Here is a 20584-nt window from a genome sequence, read left to right as displayed (position 1 = left end):
AATCTTTTTCTCTGAACCTCTCCAGGATGCAGCAGCAACATCAAGAAAACGAAATCTTTCCTCACAGGTGAGAGTGGCTGTAGCGGATGAGTCAGACTCGCTGTTTCCACGTATAGAGTTGAGCTGTCACATCCTGCTGCACCACATCACCCACACCTCGCTCCATACCCCCCATAGCCGTCCTGTTTTCCTGCCATCATGGCTGTAACACGAAGACACATTCAAATCATCTGTGAGGATCGAAAGCTGCCAGATGTTTTCATCTGAGGCCGACATATGGCGTGTGAGTGTTTGTCTGTAAAAAAAAAAAAAAAAGGGGTGGGGGGTGGGGGGGAGTTCCTAAGCTTTGCCCCCCCTCCCAACGAATGAACTAATTTTCACTTCATTACAGTGTCACCACATAAGAAGCTCCCTGAACAAAACTCTGGCTTTTTGGTGCAGTGGGAGCGGATCAGGCTACAAGCGTACGTCCACATGCACAGATGTTTTGTTTCTCCCTCTGCCTACACACACACTCACACATAACGCACTTATTGGTGAAGAGCATTACTCACTCTGGCAGGTATACCATGCCCCCTTCACGTCCCACAGGGCCTTGTTACTCGGAGCTCTGCGCTCTGTGCCCCGTGTGACATGTCTTCCACTCGAAGAACCAGGCCAATTGTCTGTGCGTGGAGAGGTGGCGGCGGTGGCTGCGTGTGACTGTGTGTGTGTGTGTGAGAGAGAGAGAGAGAGAGAGAGAGAGCTGAGAGCATTTGGAGAGAGGATACAGGCAGCTGTTAACCCAGTTTTGGAGTCATTCTGAACTCACCATGGTTCAGCACGGCATAATTGCCTGAGAATGCAGTGTGTTTGTGTGTGTGTAAGATGCATGTCATGGATCACTGATCACTTACTAAACCCTTCAATTTACTGTTGCTTCCTGCAGGAGCAGCTCCACCTTCAATTATTTATTAGTTTACAACGGTATTGATGTCTGTGCGGTGAGGGTGGGTGTTGATCTGACTGTGGATACAGCTGGCTTATCAAAGGAGACACTCCAGTGCATCTGCAGCTGTTTTCATGTCTTAATTGAACAAATCGAAAACGGCAGCCGAAATCACATTAACTCACAATAATCAGAGTAAAAAGTTACAACGCTGAATTTGAGCAGAGGCCAGTTTCTCTCCACCAGTGAAAAGACACAGAGAGGGAGAGAGTGAAAAGAAATGGCCTCCTCAGGAAATCCAAAGTGAAACGCTGTCATCTGCTGGACGTACTTCACCCTGCACCCGGGCTGACTCAGTCGCTCGCAAGGCACGCTGGGAGGAGAGGGACCCAATTTGAGCCATTACGGTGAAAGCGGGGTGATTGGTAGATCATTCAGTCACAAAAGGAATCACACACATCTTCTCGTAATTGCCCCAGCTGAAATCTTTTTGCCATCTGAAACCTATAATTGTGATGAATGGAGGTCTGTGCTTTTTCCTTTAAGGTAGCGCACGGCCTGATGAACTGCTGCTGGTACTTACAAAGCACTGGTTATGGTTCCCAAATGTGCAACGATTATTATTATTATTATTTTCTAAATTAGACCAAGTCCAGGGCGAATGTTTAATCGATTTGCTATGTTATTTTAATTTGTGATATTATATATCAAATTATTAAACGTTTTAAAATTATTAAATAAACTTTCGATCCACAATTAAAGAGGATTACTCCTCTTGTCTTATTTTTGTGCAGTCATTTTATTCTGTAGGGACAGGGGCACGTCGGCCCTGAAGGTCAAAACACAGTGACAATTCAAATCTAAATCTAATGTAAATTTCTGTCTGGCATGAAATGTGGAGATTGTAAATTATGACAAAGTGTTGTAAGATGTTCAGAATATTTTAGCAATATAATCAGAGGAAGAAGCGACTGCTGACGTAGACACGTTCTTACGTACAGGAACTAACACCACTGGACCCACCTCTTTACGCAGTCTGAACTTTATCGCCCGCCGACATTGGCTGAGCGAAGGAGAATATCAGAAAATACAGAGGAAAACCAACGTTGTACACGATCGTCTTCACTTCACTTCATTGCGGAAGGAGTGTGGAAGGAGTGTGGGTGTTAAAACGAGCTGAGGAGCTGTTGTCAGTGAAGCTGGACGCCGAGTTTACCTGCAGCACCAGGTAAGGCTAACAAGCTAACTAATTAGCTGTAATCGTTAGCGCTAGCTGCGGGTGTTAGCATTAGCATTAGCCATTTCTTCTAATCATATCTGTTGAGTGTGTTCACGTCTGTTTGCGGTCATTTTGTGTCGGACCCTGGTCATTTTAAGTCTGGTTGCGGTGGTTTAGCTTCTCGTGGTCGTTTGGGTCTCTGTGTTTGTGTAGCAATTGTAGTCAGTGGTTTCTGTAGACGCAGGGCCTCGTGCGGGAGGAACACAGGTAGCTGTGTTGGTTCAGGCCGGTGGACTGAGGGAGGAGCACACCTCACTCTACGGTGACGCTCAGGAACAGTTGGTATGGTTTTATGTTTTGTTTGAATGTGTATGTGACACCTGAGGCCTGTACTACAAATCGAGGTTACTGGCTTATCAGGGTAACTTCAGGAGTAACTTCCCGGTTAACTTGTACTACGAAAGGTGGTCTGTTGCCACGGTAATTTGCGCAGCGTCTCTAAACTGCTCGGAGCAATTTATGTTTGCGGTAATGTGGATCAATAAATGGAGCCTGAGCGTTCCAGGCACAACACCATTAATAGCGACTAACAGCTGTGTGACTCACGTGTTGACTGTAATCCAAGTATCTGAAAAATTGTCACGTATTTTCCTTGTCCTTACATGTCATATTACAGACGAAGAACCCAGAGAACGTATGACAAGTCTCCCTGTCTTTGGTGACAGCCGCGGTTTTACATTGTGTCGCTAGAGAATCTTTAAATTTCTCGTAAACCGACAGAATTAACGTGCGCTCTTCATCTGAGAGATACGATGTCGGGAAGTTGAGTCGGTGGTGGTGTTAACTTAATCCGAGTTTGTGCGCGTGCACCGTATGTCTCTGATGAAGAGCGCAAGGTAATTCTGTGGATTTACGTGGAATTGGATATGTGACTGTCACAGAGACTTGTCACACGTTCTCTGGGTTCACATTTCTGAAATGTAACTCACTGCTAATGATGTTAATGATGAAAGTGGTACACGTTAAAATTTCCCATCCTTAATACTGCATATTATGTACATATATCGTTGCGCCAATATCGATTGGAATAACCCCGAGTTAACCACGAACATAAACTGCTCGGAGTTCACCAGCTGATCCTGTTATGGACAGAGAATTTCCGTTTCTTCTGGGGTTTGTTTTCTGAGCTGGGAAAGTTTCCTTTTTGTTTGTTGTTTTCTTTTGTCATCTCTTTGCTTCCCCCACCGGTCACTGACGTCGTTCAGGTGTGATCCCAGTCAGGTAGTCTTAACGGGTTAAAGTGTGATGTGGTTGTTGGTTAGTATCAGTGTGTTCTCCCTGACTGACTGTCCTCTGCTGTGACACTGCAACTGCAACACAGTTTCTGTAGATGTGTTTTTACTTGACATTTTTAAGTTTTGTAACTCCACAGTGTCTGACCTCAGATTACTGTTTGAAATTATTACATCAAAGTGAAATTTGAAGGGTTTAGATGAAGCTTTAAAAGTGTAAATGATTTGAACACGGTATTTTACTGAGTAATGTAATGTTTCAGTGTTTTAGTGTTTAGTTGTCAGTGTGGTGTTCTCTCACACTGGTGAAGTTTTTCTGGTGAAAAGTTTGTTATTTGAATGAGTTTCAGGTGTGCGTCCTAAACATTTCCCCAAACAAAGCTGTTTGACAGTCAAAATGTGATTGAAAAATAACTTTAGTTTTTTGATTGTACATGATCAGAAATTTTTAAGAGGGTAATTGTGCAAATATCTTTACAATGTACAACATTAAATTGTTTACAATAACCATTTTACCGTAGAAGTAGTCTGAAACATAAAAATAATGTGTAATGATTCCGTACGTGAACATCTATGATGGAAGAAATACTCTGATGTACGTTTGTTTAATTTCCTCCAGGTGTCACCACTTGGCCCATTACATCGTCCTTCTTTGAGACCAGGACTGAGGACAGGTAATTCACAAACAGCTTTACATCAACCGTCCAACACAGAGTACTGACATTTAACTGTTTATTAGCGATGGGTCCAGCAACACCGACGCGTCGGCGCCCGTATCGCTTCAAGAAAGTCACGTTACCAATACAGGAACTGTTTCGAACTGACACTGACGCGCATCTGCCAAAAGAATCTCTGATGTTTTGCGGTTCGTTGTCAAATTCATCAAGAATTATGGAGCAGCCTCAGGCCAAAGGAATGGTTTCTGCCGTGTTGGACCATTTTGATCTCATATGGGAAAATAAGGTATTTGTTTTAATGTCCTTGTTGTTTCATCCTGTTCCTCTCAGAGTTTCCAGTTGATCTATCTGAATTCAAAATCATTTCAAAGTGATTCTTAGTTTACTATTCATATTGTTTTTTGCAGGTTAAATGTCGCATTTGTTCGACAAAACTTTCCTATTTAAACATAACCACCTCCTCAATGCTGAGGCATTATATGGCCAGGCATGAGAATGAAGTCCCAGATACACCCAGGATAAACCCAGGTATACAGCCATTCTACAACTTACTCACAGTTGCTTTATTGATAATTAATTCCTATTAATTTAATCTTTACCTCATTTTTAACCATCAAGCTTCCAGGAAGCAGATGCTGGATGAGGCTCTGCTGAATTTCATCCAGAAGGACTGCCAGCCCCTCAGCATTGTGGAGAGTGTAGGGTTCAGGGAACTGGTTCAGGTCCTTCAGCCCTCATATGTTTTGCCAACCAGAAAGGTTTGTGTGGAAATTGTCTAAAGTAGTAGTTGATATATCCAATTTATGTAGTCTTTAATTTAAATATATTGATTTGCTTTTGGTTTGACTCGGTGTAATTTTCAGACCATCAAACAAATAGTTTGAGGAGGAACAGGAACGAGTGAAAACGGAAGTACAGCAAGCTGTGATAGTGAGTATAAAAGCAGACATGTGGACATCTGTGAACATGGAGGCTTACTTGGCTCTTACCTGTCACTACATGAATGAGAATTTGCAGTTGTGTACATCTGTGTTGGGAGTGCAATACTTTCCACAAAGTCACACTGCTACATGATGAGAGGGAACCAGTGTGGGTATCTCTGGCCTCTCTAAAAACAGATTTGACTCCACTTACAGCTGATGAGTATACCATTATGGGAGAAACACTTCTTGTGCTCGCTCCTTTTCATCAAGCTACAATGGAGTTGTCTGAAGAGAGGCGAGCGTTAGGGTCAAAGGTCATCCCGACGATGAAAATGCTCTATCTTGCACGCAGGCAGCCATACACCTACATGAACACCTGAAGCATTGAGTCACAGACACTGCTTCCACTCTGGAGTCATTAAGTTTGTTGACCCTAGCAACACTTCTAGACCCCAGATTTAAATCAGTCGGGTTCCGCAGTTCCTCCAAGGCCATCGGTAGACTGCGGTCAGAACGTGCGTCTGTAATCAGACGCACAAACGAGCCCCAGCCGGGACCGTCTTCACAACAGCTGTCTGCACCCCTTTCAGGCATGTTATTCAACATTATTTGTTTGTTGTTGTTTGGAAATCATGTACTAAAATGCCAATTTGTTGTTTTTTAGATAACCTTAGGCAACATCTCGACATCGAAGTGGGCAGGCAGACCAAAAGTGCCACAGCTGATGCCATCCAGGAGATGCAGAGACCTGTGCCGTGTGAGCGGGTGTTTTCTACAGCTGGAGAAGTTGTATCAAAAAAGCTTAACAGACTCAATTTCAAAGCATTGGAAAAAATTATTTTTATCAATAAAAATTTGTAAAAAAAATAATCCCAGTCCACAAGCATCGTCATTCACAACACGTTCACATTATTTATTGACTGTATCTTAAAATATCTTTGATATTTTACATTCAAATGAAGATATGAAATAATACAATATAAAATACAATGACTTAAATTATATTATTGTATATAGTAGGTCATCGAATCAGTGTCAGTTGAGTCTGCCAACTAGGTTGCCTGTAGGCATTTTTAAGGTCCAGCAGGTGTCAGTATTCAGTGACAGAGTGTCAATACAGTTTGGCAATGTGTTGAAACGCTTCATTACGCCTCATCTATCCATCACTACTGTCTATGTTGAATACTGAGTATCAGTAAAGTCTAATAGTAGAAGTAATCTGCACTTAAAAAATGCTAACTGGTGATATTCAGTATTTATTTGAGTGACATAATCCTTTATCAGTTCCAGAAGAACAAAAAAGAAAAGGGCATTATAGAAACAAGAGAAGATGTAAAAAACAACTTGACTCACAAACAGTGTAGAGATGAGAATGTGTGTGTGTGGAAAACAAAGTTCTTGAGCCAAATGTCATAGTGTGGTTTAAAAATGTTCTGTTCATTTTTCCTTGAGTTCCTCCAGGTAATTACAATGTGCTTTATGTGAACTGTGTAAGGCAGAGTATTGACAGTAGGTTGTTTAGTGTTTGTAGAAAATATATGTAAGGAAATCATAAAGTATATTTATCTAGCTTGTAGAAAAGGAGGAGTTTACAGAGTAAATGAATGTTATGGTTTGTTAGTAATTTTTGTTAAATTTATATTACAAAAATAAGTGTTAATTGTAGAAATATATGTATTTAAAAGTTGTTTGAAGTGTATTTCATAGTTCAAATTGTAGTGTTAATGATAGAGTTTTCATTTGTGTGGGGGTTTTTTTTATATTTTTTTTTAATTTCGGAAGTTCTCGTAGCACGTCCGTGGTGACACCCCGTTTTCTGCCGTTGTCGTCGTGTGACGTCACAGGTCATGACCTTGTGGGCGGAGCTCAGAGACGCGGAGAAACACTTGGAAGACATTTTAAAACCATTGTTGGTGAACGTTGCCTCGGTTTGTCAGTACTGAGAAAATTATTAATTACCGATGAAGCGTGGATGCTAAAACAAATTTCGAAGCTGCATTTTTGTCGAGCACGAATGAGGCTGGACGCTGAATACATCTGCGGCGCGAAGGTAAGGATAAGTAACGAACTGGCTAGCGGTTAGCGTTAGCATTAGCCCAGTCGAGACACGTGAAGACACAGGAGCTCTAGATTGTTTAAATCCCTGTTGCAGTCGTTTACAGCCACTTTAGCGACCTTGTGCATCCTGTAACTTTGTGTTCCATCCTGGTCACTGTAACTTCGTTTATGGTGGTTTATCATGTCGTTGTTGTCGGTTTGTGGCTATTTGTTTGTATCATTTTACATCTGTGCCTGGCTGCTATACACGTAGGTGTTAGCATTAGCCTTATCTTGTTATTTTCATTTCCGTAAGCACTGCGGTTTCAAGAAAGTATAGTTCAGTCAGTAGTTCTAGGAATTGAGCGGGTGGTAACAACATTTATAAAGCGAAAGGCATCCAAAAAGTAATAAAAAAAACAAAACAAGACGTCGGGCATTAAGTTAGAATGTTGAAAGTATGATATCCGAGTATGTCATGAATTAAGAAGTTTTGCCAATATGAGCAAGTTATTATATGACCAGCTTTGTAGTAGTAAGTTTGTCTGTTTCCACCTCCATTTGCAACTCTTTACAATTACGTTGCAGACATTTTACATCATATTGTAGTTCTGTGTCTATTCCAGGTCACTTAATGTTTATTTGTGGCCATTTTATGTTTCAGTGTGGCAGTTAAGCATCACATTGCGATCGTTTTTCTACGTCTTTGCTACCACAAACCTAAAGACCTACAAAACAACAGTCTGTCCATTGCCATCCATTGATTCCCTTGTCGTGTATATTATCGATTAGAAATGTCTTTGTTGTGACTTGAGACCTTATTGAGCATAGTTTTGTGTAGAATCCAAGGTGGAAAACTAGATTTTAGATTTATAAAAAAATGTGCTCCTCCACAACTTTTAAGCGTCAAGACTAGGTTTCAATGTATGAGCTGAGCGATTGTCAAGGTGTTTAGTTTTCAGTGTTGTATTCTACACCATTCAAGTTGTGGAGGTGAACTATTATTAGTTAGGTTACTTGTTTTTCAAGGGTTGTACTTGTGTTTTCCAGGTTTACTGGTTCAGCTGCTGCAGCCTGGACACAAACACCAGCTCCCACGTTACAAACCAAACAGGTACGTGTCGATGATCTGAGTTCTTCACGCTAGTAACAGTGTTATTGTTTAAATCCCTGTTATGTAATTAGTTTTGTAGTGAATATAACAACAACTGATTAGTTATGTAAATTGCCAGAAAATAGTACACTCCTGATCAAAATGTTAAGATCAGTTGAAAAAATGCAAGAATTCACATTTTGCACTGTTGGATCTAAAGGAGGTTCTAAGTAGTGCTCTATGAAATGTATATAGTGGAGACAGTGCATCAAGCCTGTGACATCACCAAATGTTTGCTTTGTTCTTTTGTGATGCATTTCTATAATTAGTGTAATTTCCAGACTGTTGAGCGCACCCATTAAATTTAAATAGAAAAAAAAAGTCGCAGGTGGCTACATTGTAACATGAGGTATTTAGACAGTCACGCTGCCGTCTCACCATCGATTCAGTGACGCATCATATGCATTTCTTTGTGTGTCTTCCATGACGACGGTGTGCGCATTAAGCACAAAATGACCGATCTGAAATTAGCCACATCATTGTTTAAGCCGCAAAAAAGTAGCGGATTATAGTCCAGAAAGTACGGTAGGTTTAAAGATAAGTATAAAACAAAATAGAGATATAAACACTCAAAAGTTTAGATAGAACACAGTTCACAGCACTTAGATGGTGGAGCTCTTTTATTTCATTAACAGCTTCCTAACACTTTGCTTTTCTGTCATCCACTTCAGGTCTTCTCCTCCTGCACAGACAACAACACGCATTGATCACACAAACTCATCTGTAAGTCCAAATAGTTTTTTACATATTAGACTCCTGACTAGACTGACAGTGTGTGACACTTGACTGTTACAATGAGTGACTCCTGATTGTACTTTTTATTTCTGTTTTGGATTACTATTACTTCTGCATTGCTTTTATATGAGACAGTAGTTCTAAATTTGCATTTAACTTTTACTGTTGCAAACTACATCTAGTAACAGATTACTTTGACGTGCATGTCACTTCTTATTTCAAACTGTGCAATATCAGTACTTAATTCCAACTATCACTGTGTACACAGTCTTGTAGATATAATGCTCTTTTCTATTGTTGTTGTTTTGACTGATAAAGGATTATGTTACTCAAATAAATAGGTCTAAAGAATATTTTGACACTGTGTTTAATATTGTATCAAAGCGAATGTCAGTCACAAGAGGTTAGGGTGTAAAACCTCAATTTTTCATTTTATTTGGCATTTCAACATCATTTTTAAGATAAAATTTAAAAATACACTGAAAAGTTTTTCACGGCTTACTGTACTGTGACATTTTTAGCCTCAATTGACAGCTAAGCTAACAAATCCTTTCCCTCCTGTCGGCTCTCCGGTCATCTTTGACAAACTCCGGCACAACGGCAATCAAGACCACAATCCATGCCAGGGATCTACTACTTTGCTTACCATGTCCACTGCAGAAGAGGTAATGTGTGGGTGGCATTGATGAAGAACAATGAGCCAGTGACGTACAGTTGAGATGAGTTCAAAAAGGGCTTGCTGGATCAGGCTTCAGGGAGCGCTGTACTCCCATTACGACACAGAGGTACTGTACACATACAGCTGCTGGGCAATATGTCCACTTGACGTTTTCTGGATACTTACTGTACCTGATGTAAGAACATATAAAGGTGATAGCAGTGACATACGATGGTAAATTTCACCATATTGATATGAGAATGTAAAGGTACAATATAGGTCAAGTATAAAGGTTTACAATGAGTGGTGGCAGAATATCTGTAAAAAAATGTTTTGGTAGCATCAACATACTTCATAGAATTACTCTTTGCATTATATGCATCACATCTGTTTTTACACACACAGGTGGAGTATCAGAAAGCAGTTATAAAACAATGAGCGCAGTTTGCATAGAAATATTGTGATAACCCATGTGGTTTCTGGGTGTGATGTTGCCGTGGAGAGCAGAGCTGGAAAACCCCAGCAAATATGTCATTTGTCATAATCCTTGTATGTTTACATTGTGCATTTACTCTTATATCCATACATGCATAATATATCAGTGATCATGGCTTTACTGGGACAATGAGGCTTTATGTTGCAGAATCGTATTCACTTTTCACTCACTTTTTGCTTTACAGTTATAAACTGTACACTGGGCACATATGATCATATTGGTTTAATTGTACAATGCATGTACTCACAGTTATCGTAACATGCATTTGGGTTACGTATTAGGGGTCATCATACAGTTATTAAGTTATTGGCGATCTTCTACGTTATTCGGAAAATGCAGCTTTCGACAACAGCATCCTTTGTCTCAAAATTGTTTTGGGATATTTTATCCAATTTCGTACTGTGTCCAGAACAGAAAAAAATATAAGGTCCACAATTTGGCAAGCGAACCATTGTTTGATACTTTTGTTTTGAACATTTGCTGTCACAGATTTGTTTTGTTTGTACTAAATATGAATTGTTTGAGCGGTTTTTGTCAGCTTGTCAGTACTCTCTGTAATTTATTTGTTTGACTACTGATTACCTGGGATTGCTCTGTTTTTTGTTGGAGTAAATGAGAGAATTCATAGCAAAATGCAGAACACGTGTATGTTTTGTGGCAAAAAATAAGACAAATATTCAAGAAAGCTCATACCCATGTCAAAGTGTAATAATCAATGTGTCAGTCTTTTTCAGTTTTTATTGTCAGTGAAGGTGTTCAAAATATAGGGAAAATATAGATTGGCTATATCACACACTATTTATGCGTAATGACTTAAGGAAATGCTGAGCTTGGCATTTCAAGTTCCCTACCTGTCCACAGTATATGAGTCTCTCGGGTACATGTGATGGATTTTTAATCTCTCTTTATAATGTATATATGGGTTCTAACCACGAGATATATTGCACTGTTGGTGTGAGCGGGTGTGATGGTAATTTCTCGATTTTTACGTCTTTTTGTTAACCTTCCAAAGTACTTGTATATAAGACCCAAGTGTTTTATAATGTAAAGAAATGGAGTTCGATATTTAATATTTTGTGAAAACGCACCTTTACTCGTGTCCTAAACTGTTTTGATGCTTCAAATGGGTTTACCGAAGTCTCAGACTTGCAATAGTAGTAGAGCATCTTCCTGTTAGCTGACGTATGTCGTCAGTGGTCACGAGCTTCTGGGAGGAGCTGTTCAGAGAGGCGAATCAGATAGGAGCCACGTTCGGATCATTGCTTCCGTTTGCCAGTAGTGCGGGGGAACGTCGCCATCGAGGTCCGGATGATTAAACTTTGTGTCTAACACGGATGTGATGCTAAAAGAAACTCTGGAGCTGTTTTTTGTCGAACATGGGTGAGATTGGACGCTGAGCACACCTGCGGCGGCGAGGGTGTTAGCATTAGCCTCCCCTCGCCGCAGGTGTGCTCAGCGTCCAGTCTCACTAATAGCAAGCGTTAACATTAACGTTAGCATAAACGTAGAGCGTTCGCATTAGCCTTACCGTTTAAGGATGTTTTTTGGCAGTGTTCCCTTTTTGGCGTCTTTTTTCTTTGTTTGGGTTGAAGTGTAATTGTGTTTCTGTGGCTCAGGCAACTGTTAATTAGTCTGTGTGTTTACAACTGTTTGCATCTCTATACCATTACTAGCACGCCATTAGCATACCTTAGCAATTTACTGCTTCTTTGTAGTTTGTAGCTCCAGTTTGGTCATTTTAAGTCAGTTTACGGTGGATTATCGTCGTCACGTTTCTTGTAGTTGCGGGTCTAGCGGTTTTCAGTGTGGCATTGTGATCGTTTTGCGGCACTATTTTATCCATAGTTATTCATTGATCTGTTCACCATTTGTTTGCGGTGAAGATGTCGGTAAGTTGAGTCAGTGTCGAGTTAATTCTCTGACGAAGAGCGCACGTTAAATCTGTGGGTTTACGAGGAATTTGAAGAGGCTCTAACGACACAATGTAAAACCGCAGCTGTCAACAAAGCCAGGGAGACTGGTCACACGTTCTCTGGATTCTTAATCTGTAATATGAGCTGTAAGGACACGGAAAATATGAGATGGTTTTTCAGATACTTGGATTACAGTCAACACGTGGGTCACATGTTTGAGAATGAGCTGTTACTCACTGTGAATGACGATCTGCCTGGAACACTGTGGCTGTATACGTATGAATGTAATGCTGTTATGTTTAGTATGAACTTGATGTTAACAGTATTTCAGCCTCATTGGAAATCTGAACCTGGATGAAATAGAAATATTCTATAAAGTGGTACACATTAATATTTCCCATCATTAATACTGCATGTTTTTGTTTGATATAGTAGTCATCCAGTAGTTTAGTAAGTTTGGCTGCTGCTGTAGTTGGCTAACAGTCTCATGTCCTCTGCTGTCTTGCATCTCTCTCCCAGTGCGTTCCACAAAGCTTACTGGGCTTCATTATCAACTGTAAACCTCTGACTCACCTTTGTGCGCCGTAGTACATTTACAACAGCCTTTTGCATTATATTGTCTCTTAGGACAATAATACTTCCACCCCCGTTTAAAGGATTATTGAAATTGATAATATGTAACAGTAATCATGCTAAATTCTGCTACTTGACTGTGAGAAAGAAAAATAACAAAATAAAAAGTTGAAAATGCAGTGCATACAAAACACCATATATTGGTTCACATACGTCACCATCTGCTACATATGTTCTTTTTTTGGTGGGGGTCGGGGCTGACGGTTTTTAGACAATCCCTGGTCTTCAGAGTCATCGTCTCTGTGTCGTCGTATCCATCTGTGGGGCGGTACTTAGGTAGAAGTAGCATTAATTATCCTGGGTAAAACCTATCCACCTTTTGTAGTACAGGATAACTGGGATGGTTACTGTGATAACCCAGTAACTTTGCTTAGTGTTACAGGCCTCTGCTCTGTATTGTAATATAATCATGACTTATTAATCATGTCAGAAAAGAGTAGCAGTTATAATAATACATAAAAACTATAAGTAGTTGTGAGGTAATTTTCTGTGTGTGGACTGAAGTACAATTAAAAATACCACCAGTTAAAACCCTGCTTTCAAAAATGTACTTAAATGAAAGTTTTTAAAGTTTACAGTAATGTACATGATTCCATGTGATGCTTGTTCTTGTCATATGTTACAGCTCATTTTCTGTGACACTTTGTGTTCTTGGCTAAAGTGTTGATGAACAGGTCACAGTGTTTTTATTTATTTTGCTGTGTATGTTTCTCTCTGTATTTCCTCCAGGTGTGTACACTTCATGTCCACGATCAGAGAATCTTTGGACAATGAAGGAATTGTTTAGACCAGGACAGAGGTCTACAGGTAATTCACAAACAGCTTCATCACCTGTCCAACACAGAGCACTGGCATTATATGTCTTCAGCAACTGCAGACGATCGTCTTGGTTATATCTCTGTCCCCTTCCCCTCTTAAGCAAATGTAGTTTTAATTTTAACTTATGTTGGAGAAACAAACATTTCCATCCACTGCTGTTGTGTGAATATGAGCAGGTGCTTCTGTGTGGAAAACAAATTTAACTGATGAATCCAGAACAAGAAGATTTTAGTGTCCTTTAGTTCTATCTCTATCTGTACAGTTTGAGTGTTCAATACTGCAAAAATGCTTTTATTTCCATGTGTTAAAAGTTACAAAGAGACAGACATGAAGATGTTTCCAGAAGGTCAGTGTTTATTCTTTTTAGTCTGAGTCTGTCATTATCTGAGTTCCAGTTTGACACAGAATAGAAACCCTGAATTGAAGTCCTTTAAATATCAATTGTAAAACCAACACAGAAGAAATTGCTGTAAAAAATAAATAGTAATATAAATTAAGTATGACATTTTTTGAAAATATATTTACTGAATAGGGTGCTAATTGTGACCGTGCTGTGTCAAGTAGGCAGAGTTTCACTGCCTTCAGTGGACACGCAAACAGAGCTCTTTATTTTGTCTAGATTTTGGTGTGACTAACTCTGAATGGCAGTTAGTGCTTTACAGAGACTTTAAAAGTGAATGTGTGTAAGAATTACCTGATTATTGTAATGTTTTGTTTTGGTGCTTATCAGTAAAAGTTTACAAATGGTTCTGAAAGCCTCGGGTAGAATGCTAACCAAGGGTTATGAGCAATCTTTTGGTGTTTAACGTTAAAATTCATTAGTCTAAGAGAATATAGTTGTGTCTATCTGGCGTCATATAGTGTAATTTAGTCTTCTTCTTCTCGGTTATTAATTATGTTTCGTAAAATTTCAGGTGTTCATTTTTCTCTGTTTTGTAACGCTACCAGTTTTGAAAGAATAGCTTTTGACTTCGACGGTTATCCAGTAACGCCAGGGAGTCTAGAGCGCTCGGAGAGGCGTTCACAGAACCTGTAAACCAAAGCTGGGGCTCTCGCACTTTTTCTGCCTCAGGTAAGATTACAACTGGCAGTCGTTTTTCTTTTAGGGTTTGAATTTGTTTGTACAGCTTCAAAATGTACTGCCAAAGGTGATCTGAGCAGTAGTTGTGTCATTTAATATCTGTCGTACATCTTTATATACAACAGAAATTACACAGAATTGTCTTTTGCATTTATTTATTTGTGCTGCTGCCTAACTTCACCAGTCACGTCAGTGTAAAATTCTTTCAACACAATGAGAAGCTTTGGCCGGAAGTGGAAAGTTTAGACATGGGTCATTGTTGATACGGCACAATCTCTCGTCTGCAGGACAGAGGCGCAGATGAACGTCATGTTGTTTTGCAGTGGAGACACTGAAATTCACAGAGAAAGACAATAGGATTGTCTATCTTTGCAATTAATCAAGCATTCTTATGTCAAGACAGGTGTTTTTTGTTACCTGATGTGTTGTGACTGCCATGCTAGAAGTCTTCATCAGATGTCTTGCTGAAACTTTTTGTCAGGTCATTTATGTGGAACTAAAACTGGACAACAGGAGGAGTCAGTCTGTCCATTTAAATACGGTTGTACATATTAACAGCGGAAACGTGCGTAGGCATTTTCGACGACGCGCTATACGTTTTACGAGGTCGTTGATGATTTTAATTCCGATTCCTTTGCATTGTAGGGGTATCCAGGGGGACAAGTTTTGGCATAGAGACGAGACCGGGTACCTGCTGCCGTCACGGAGAGGTATGTTTTTGTCAGCGTAGGAACCAATGAAACGCACCAAGTACGCAACAAGACAAATAATGTGCATAAAAAATGGTCGTAGAGTAGAAAGGTGTGAAAAGATATCAAAAATATGATAGTGTAGTATGAATTGAATGCTATTTATTGTCATTATAGTAAAAGTGCAATGAGATTGGAGAGGTCCTCTTTAACAGTGCAACTTTATATACAATGAGGTATAGGTGTGAATGTCAATATATGGCACAGGGTGGCATATCATAGTCCAATAAGGCATCAGGAATGTCAGTGTGTCACTTTTGAGTCTGTTTTCAAATTAATATCATAAAAGTGATCTTGTAATGTGAGAAATCACGTAACCCTAACGTCTGGCTAATAATAATCACAGTGGCAAAATCCTCTTTAGAAGTATTTATTTGAGCAATATAATACTTTATCAGTCACAACAAGAATAATAGATTATATATACAGGACCGTGTACACAGCGATAGATTGGATTTGAGTATTGATGTTGCACGTCAAAGTAATCTGTTAGTAGATGTAGTTAGAGTCAGTAAAAGTAATATTCAGGTGTGAGAAATTGCCAGTATAATACGAGAGAAAAATATGTAGTTAAACGTTCAAGTGTCGACGAGGAGTAGGCAGTAGTGTATTGATCATTTTTCGTTGTATGTTTTCTCCAGGTGTCTCCACTTTGTTCACGATCACAGAAAGTCTTTGTACAATGGAGAAGTTCTTTGAGAGCAGGATAGAGGCCTCCAGGTGATTCACGAACAGTTTTAAGTGAACTGTGTAACAGAGAGTACTGTCATTGTTTATGTTGTGTATTTTAAAAGTAGTAGTAATATAAAGTAGAAGTGAAAATGTCACGTTACGGCAAGGTGTCAAAAAGCGGTATAACTTTTGAGTGTATTTTCAAATTAACATCACAAAAGTGATTTTGTAATGTGGACATGACAAATATTCTCTGCAAATAGAATGTCAAATCGAAGTTGTAAACCTAATAATATTCACGTGTATATAATATTAAACACAGTGTCTAAATATTCTTTATCAGTCAGGACAACAAACATAGAGTATGGCAGTATATACAGTTGTGTTTAAAATAATAGCAGTGTTTTTTCAAATGTGGGTAAAGCTGAAAATACTCATAATATTGTAATTATAGAAAATGAAGGAAACTACGATATTGGGCTGTTAAAGAAAATGGCAGCGTCTGCATTTTTTGTTACAAACTCAAAAAAACAGTAAGAGTTAGCATTCCTGTAATTCACTAAAGTAATATTTAGTTGCATAAGTAGTGTTTTTGAGACGTGCTTCACATCTGTGCTGCATGGAGTAGACCAAGTTCTGGCAGTTGTAAAGAGGTATTGTAGCCCAGGATGATTGGCAACGTTCCACCATTCCTTTGCATTTGTTGGTTTTGTGTCAGAAACAGCATTTTTGATGTCACCCCAGAGGTTTTCTATTGGATTAAGGTGCGGGGATTGGGCTGGCTACTCCATAACCTTAATTTTGTTGGTCTGGGACCTAGATGCGGCTCGTTTACTGGTGCGTTTGGGTTGTTGTCTTTTTGAAACACCCATTTGTTCTTTAGCATAAGGCCGCTCGATGTCTTCAACTATTTTGATGTTAGTAAATAGATCCACGGTCTGCGATAAATAGGCCCGACACCACAGTAAGAGAAACAGCCGCACGTCACGATGCTCGCAGCAACATGCTTCACGGTCTCCAGAGCGTACTGTGGCTTGAATTCAGTGTTGTGTGACAAACTTTCTGCTGCTGTTGTACCCAAAAAGAACAATCTCACTTTCATCAGTCCAGAATATGTTTCTCCATTTTTGTGTAGGCAAGTCGATATGTTCTTTTGCAAATTGCATCTTCTGTAGCACAGGTTATTTTTAACAGCGGAACTTTGCGGGGCTTCTTGCCGATCGATTAGACTCACACAATTGTCACAGGTAAGTTTAGACTGTCTTTGATGTGTCTGGATGTGATCATTGACTGAGTGTCATTGTGTTGTTGGATGCATTTGAAAGCATTGGAGATCATTTTAACTGAGTAGCCTGTTATTTTCTGCTCTTGTTTATATGTTTTGTCCTGTCCATTCAATGTTTGAATTACATTATAAACAGTGTGTGGAATGAGTAATCTGTCTGGGGTTTTCATGTACAACATGTGCTGGCTTCATCCTTAAATAAGGGCCAGCTGAATGACGTCCACATTGGTATTACGTTGAACGCCGAGCACACCTGCGGCGAGGCTAATGGTAACACTGTCGCGTCGCCCAGTCTCAGTAATAGCAAGCGTTAGCATTAGCCTTACTGTTTAAGGATGTTTTTGGCGTCTTATTTGGGTTGAAGTGTAATCTGGTTTCTGTGGCTAAGGTGTCCCTGCCAATTGTTTAGTAGTCTGTCTGTCTACAAGTGTTTGCATAACTAGCATGTTACTGCTTCTTTGTAGTGTGTAGGTCCAGCTTGGTCATTTTAAGTCAGTTTATGGTGGATTATCGTCGTCACGTTTGTTGTAGTTGCGGGTGTAGCGGTTTTAAGTGTGCAATTTGGTCTTTGTGGTAGTAATCTATCCATAGCTATTCATTGATTCCCACACCATTTGTTTGTGGTGACTATGAGTGAAATTATGGTGTTGAAGATGTCGGTAAATTGAGTTAATGCTGTCGCTTTACGAGGAATTTAAAGAGACAATGTAAAAGCGCAGCTGTCAACATAGCCAGGAAGACTCATCACATGTTGTCTGGATTCTTAATTTGTAATATGAGCTGCGAGGACACGGAAAATATGAGATGGTTTTTCAGATACTTGGATTACAGTCAACACGTGGGTCACTTGTTTGAGAATGAGCTGTTACTCACTGTGAATGATGATGTGCCTGGAACACTGTGGCTGTATACGTATGAATGTAATGCTGTTATGTTGAGTGTGAACTTTGTGTTAACAGTATTTCAGCCTTAGTGGAAATCTGAACCTGGATGAAGTGGTTCACATATGCTATCATTAAGACTGCATGTGTTGGTATGATATAGTAGTATTGTCATCCAGTAGTCTGTTCTGCTGCCTAATATAATAGTAGTGTCTTGCACAAAGGTTACTGTGCTTCATCATGAACTGTAAATCTCTGAGTAATGTTTGTGGACTGTACTACAATTACAACAGCCTGTGAGGACAATAATAGCTGTATCCGCATTTAAGGGATTATAGAAATCGATAGTATGCAACAGTAATGATGCTAAATTATGGTGCTTGACTGTGAGAAAGAAAATTTTGAAAGTTGAAAATGCAGAGTCTAAAAAACACCATTTGTTGGTTCACATACGTTCTTTTTTTGGTGGGGGTCGGGGCCGACAGTCTTTAGACAACAGCTGTCCTTTGGAGTCAGCCTCTCTGTGTTGTTGTATGCACGTGTGGGGCAACAAAATGTATTGTCGAAGTAGCAGTTTAGAGATGCAGTGTTAATTACCCTGGGTAAAACGTATCCACCTATCGTAGTACAGATTAAGTGGGATGGTACGCCTGGTGTCACAACCCAGAAACTTTGTTTAGTAGTACAGGTCTCTGCATTTAATATAATAATGACTGATTAATCATGTCAGAATACATAAAAATAATAATATGTATAATACATAGAAATTGTAAATAGTTGTGAGGTAATTTTTTATAGTTAAAAATAGCACAAGTTAAAAGCGTGCTTTCAAAAATGTACTTAAATGAAATTTGTTAAAGGTTCCATGTGATGTCTCAAATATTTATCATGATTGATTTTGAAAGATGTAATAATTTGTTTTGTCATATGTGACAGCTCATTTTCTGAGACAGTCCTCTAATGTTGAATACTTTTCTGTGTTTTCATGGTTAAGCTGTTGATGAACAGGTCACAGTGTATTGATCATTGTGCTTTGTATGTTTCTGTCTTTATGTCCTCCAGGTGTCTCCACTTCACGTCCACGATCAGAGAATCTTTGAACAATGAAGGAATTGTTTAGACCAGGACAGAGGCCTCCAGGTAATTCACAAACAGCTTCATCACCTGTCCAACACAGAGCACTGGCGTTAAGTTATATATCATCTTATCTGTCTCGTCTCTTGAACAAAGTTATCTTACGATGGAGAAAGAAACATTTCCATCCACCGCGTTTGTGTAGAAAACAAATGTAAGTGAGGAATCCAGAGCAAGAAGAATGTAGTGTGTTTTACTTCTATGTGTTAAAAGTTTCATCTTTATGTGAATGTTTATTGCATTTTTCTTCACAAACTTCAACCATTAAATCACAGAGAGAAGAGACAGACTTGATGATGTTTCCAGAAGGTCAGTGTTGATTGTTTGTAGTCTGAGACAAAATATAAAAGTTTAGAAGAGAATAGAAAGTAAAAAATTTTGTAGTTTAAGAGAATATAATTGTGTGTATTTGGTCTCATAGAGTGTAGTTTAGTCTTTTTGTTGTCTGTTATTAATTATTTTTTGTAAAATTTTAGGTGTTCACAGAACTTGTAAACCAGAGTTGGGGCTGTTGCACTTTGTCAGGTAAGATTACAACTGGCAGTTCTTTTAGTGTTTGCAATTGTTTCTATAGGATGACAATTTATTGCCAAAGGTGATGTTTAAGTGTGCAAGGTTATCAGTAGTTGTGTCATTTAATGAGTTGCATGTATATCCTTATATACAACAGAAATGTCAGAGAATTGTTTGTTTTGCATTTATTTGTGCTGCTGTGTAAGTTTAAGTAAAAAATTTTTCAAGACATTGTTAAGCTTTGCGTGGAAGTGGAGAGTTTAGACCTGGCACAAATTTTGGTTTCCAGTGAACCTTGTGGTGTTGAAACAGGAGTCAGTCTGTATGTGTAAATACTGTTGTTTTCTTTCATCCACTGCAGGTGCAGTAAAAGAACAGAGAGAATGACTTTTGTAAATGAGAGCTGCTGAAAGCAACAGTGCTGCGTTTGGGGGAATTCATTTAGATGGTAATTTGGTGATGTGAAAGGATAAAACTTTTGACATGTTTCAGTTTACAGTATTAGAGAAAAATATGCAGTTAAATGTTTAGTTTCAGGAGTGATGTTGAATTGGCAGTAGTGTGTTGATCATTTGTATGTTTTGTACAGGTTATTCACCAACAGCTTTACATGAAGTGTTCAAGTTAGAGTACTGGCATTGTTTATGTTTTGTATTTATTGTATTAAAAGTAAGTGTATAAGTTTGTTTTCAAATTACTAATATGAAAGTGAAATTGTAATGCAGAAAAGTCAAATTTTGTGTACTTGGCAAATAAAGTGTGAAGTTAATAATATTTAAGAAAGTA

At 39.0% G+C, this 20584-nt stretch overlaps 1 long non-coding RNA gene across 15 annotated transcripts; it reads left to right on the top strand.

The window, feature by feature from the left end:
* Positions 1-1922: 1922 nt before the first annotated feature.
* Positions 1923-20584, top strand: LOC108872997 (uncharacterized). Of its 15 annotated transcripts, none has more exons than XR_007809086.1 (17): positions 1923-2156; positions 4059-4113; positions 4179-4402; positions 4524-4644; positions 4735-4874; positions 4980-5046; positions 5704-7089; positions 8127-8190; positions 8901-8952; positions 9574-9749; positions 13394-14555; positions 15210-15274; positions 15955-16033; positions 19214-19291; positions 19561-19594; positions 19762-19810; positions 20160-20584. It is a non-coding gene; the product is annotated as an uncharacterized LOC108872997 (long non-coding RNA). The 15 variants fall into 15 exon arrangements; XR_007809081.1 differs by having other exon boundaries at positions 1924-2156; positions 4059-4402; positions 9574-9629; positions 13394-13471; positions 14432-14555; XR_007809074.1 differs by having other exon boundaries at positions 1924-2156; positions 4059-4402; positions 13394-13471; positions 14432-14555.

Source organism: Lates calcarifer, linkage group LG7_2, assembly GCF_001640805.2.
Source record: "Lates calcarifer isolate ASB-BC8 linkage group LG7_2, TLL_Latcal_v3, whole genome shotgun sequence".
Taxonomy (NCBI): Eukaryota; Metazoa; Chordata; class Actinopteri; family Centropomidae; genus Lates; species Lates calcarifer.
This window is presented reverse-complemented; position numbering and strand designations above follow the sequence as displayed.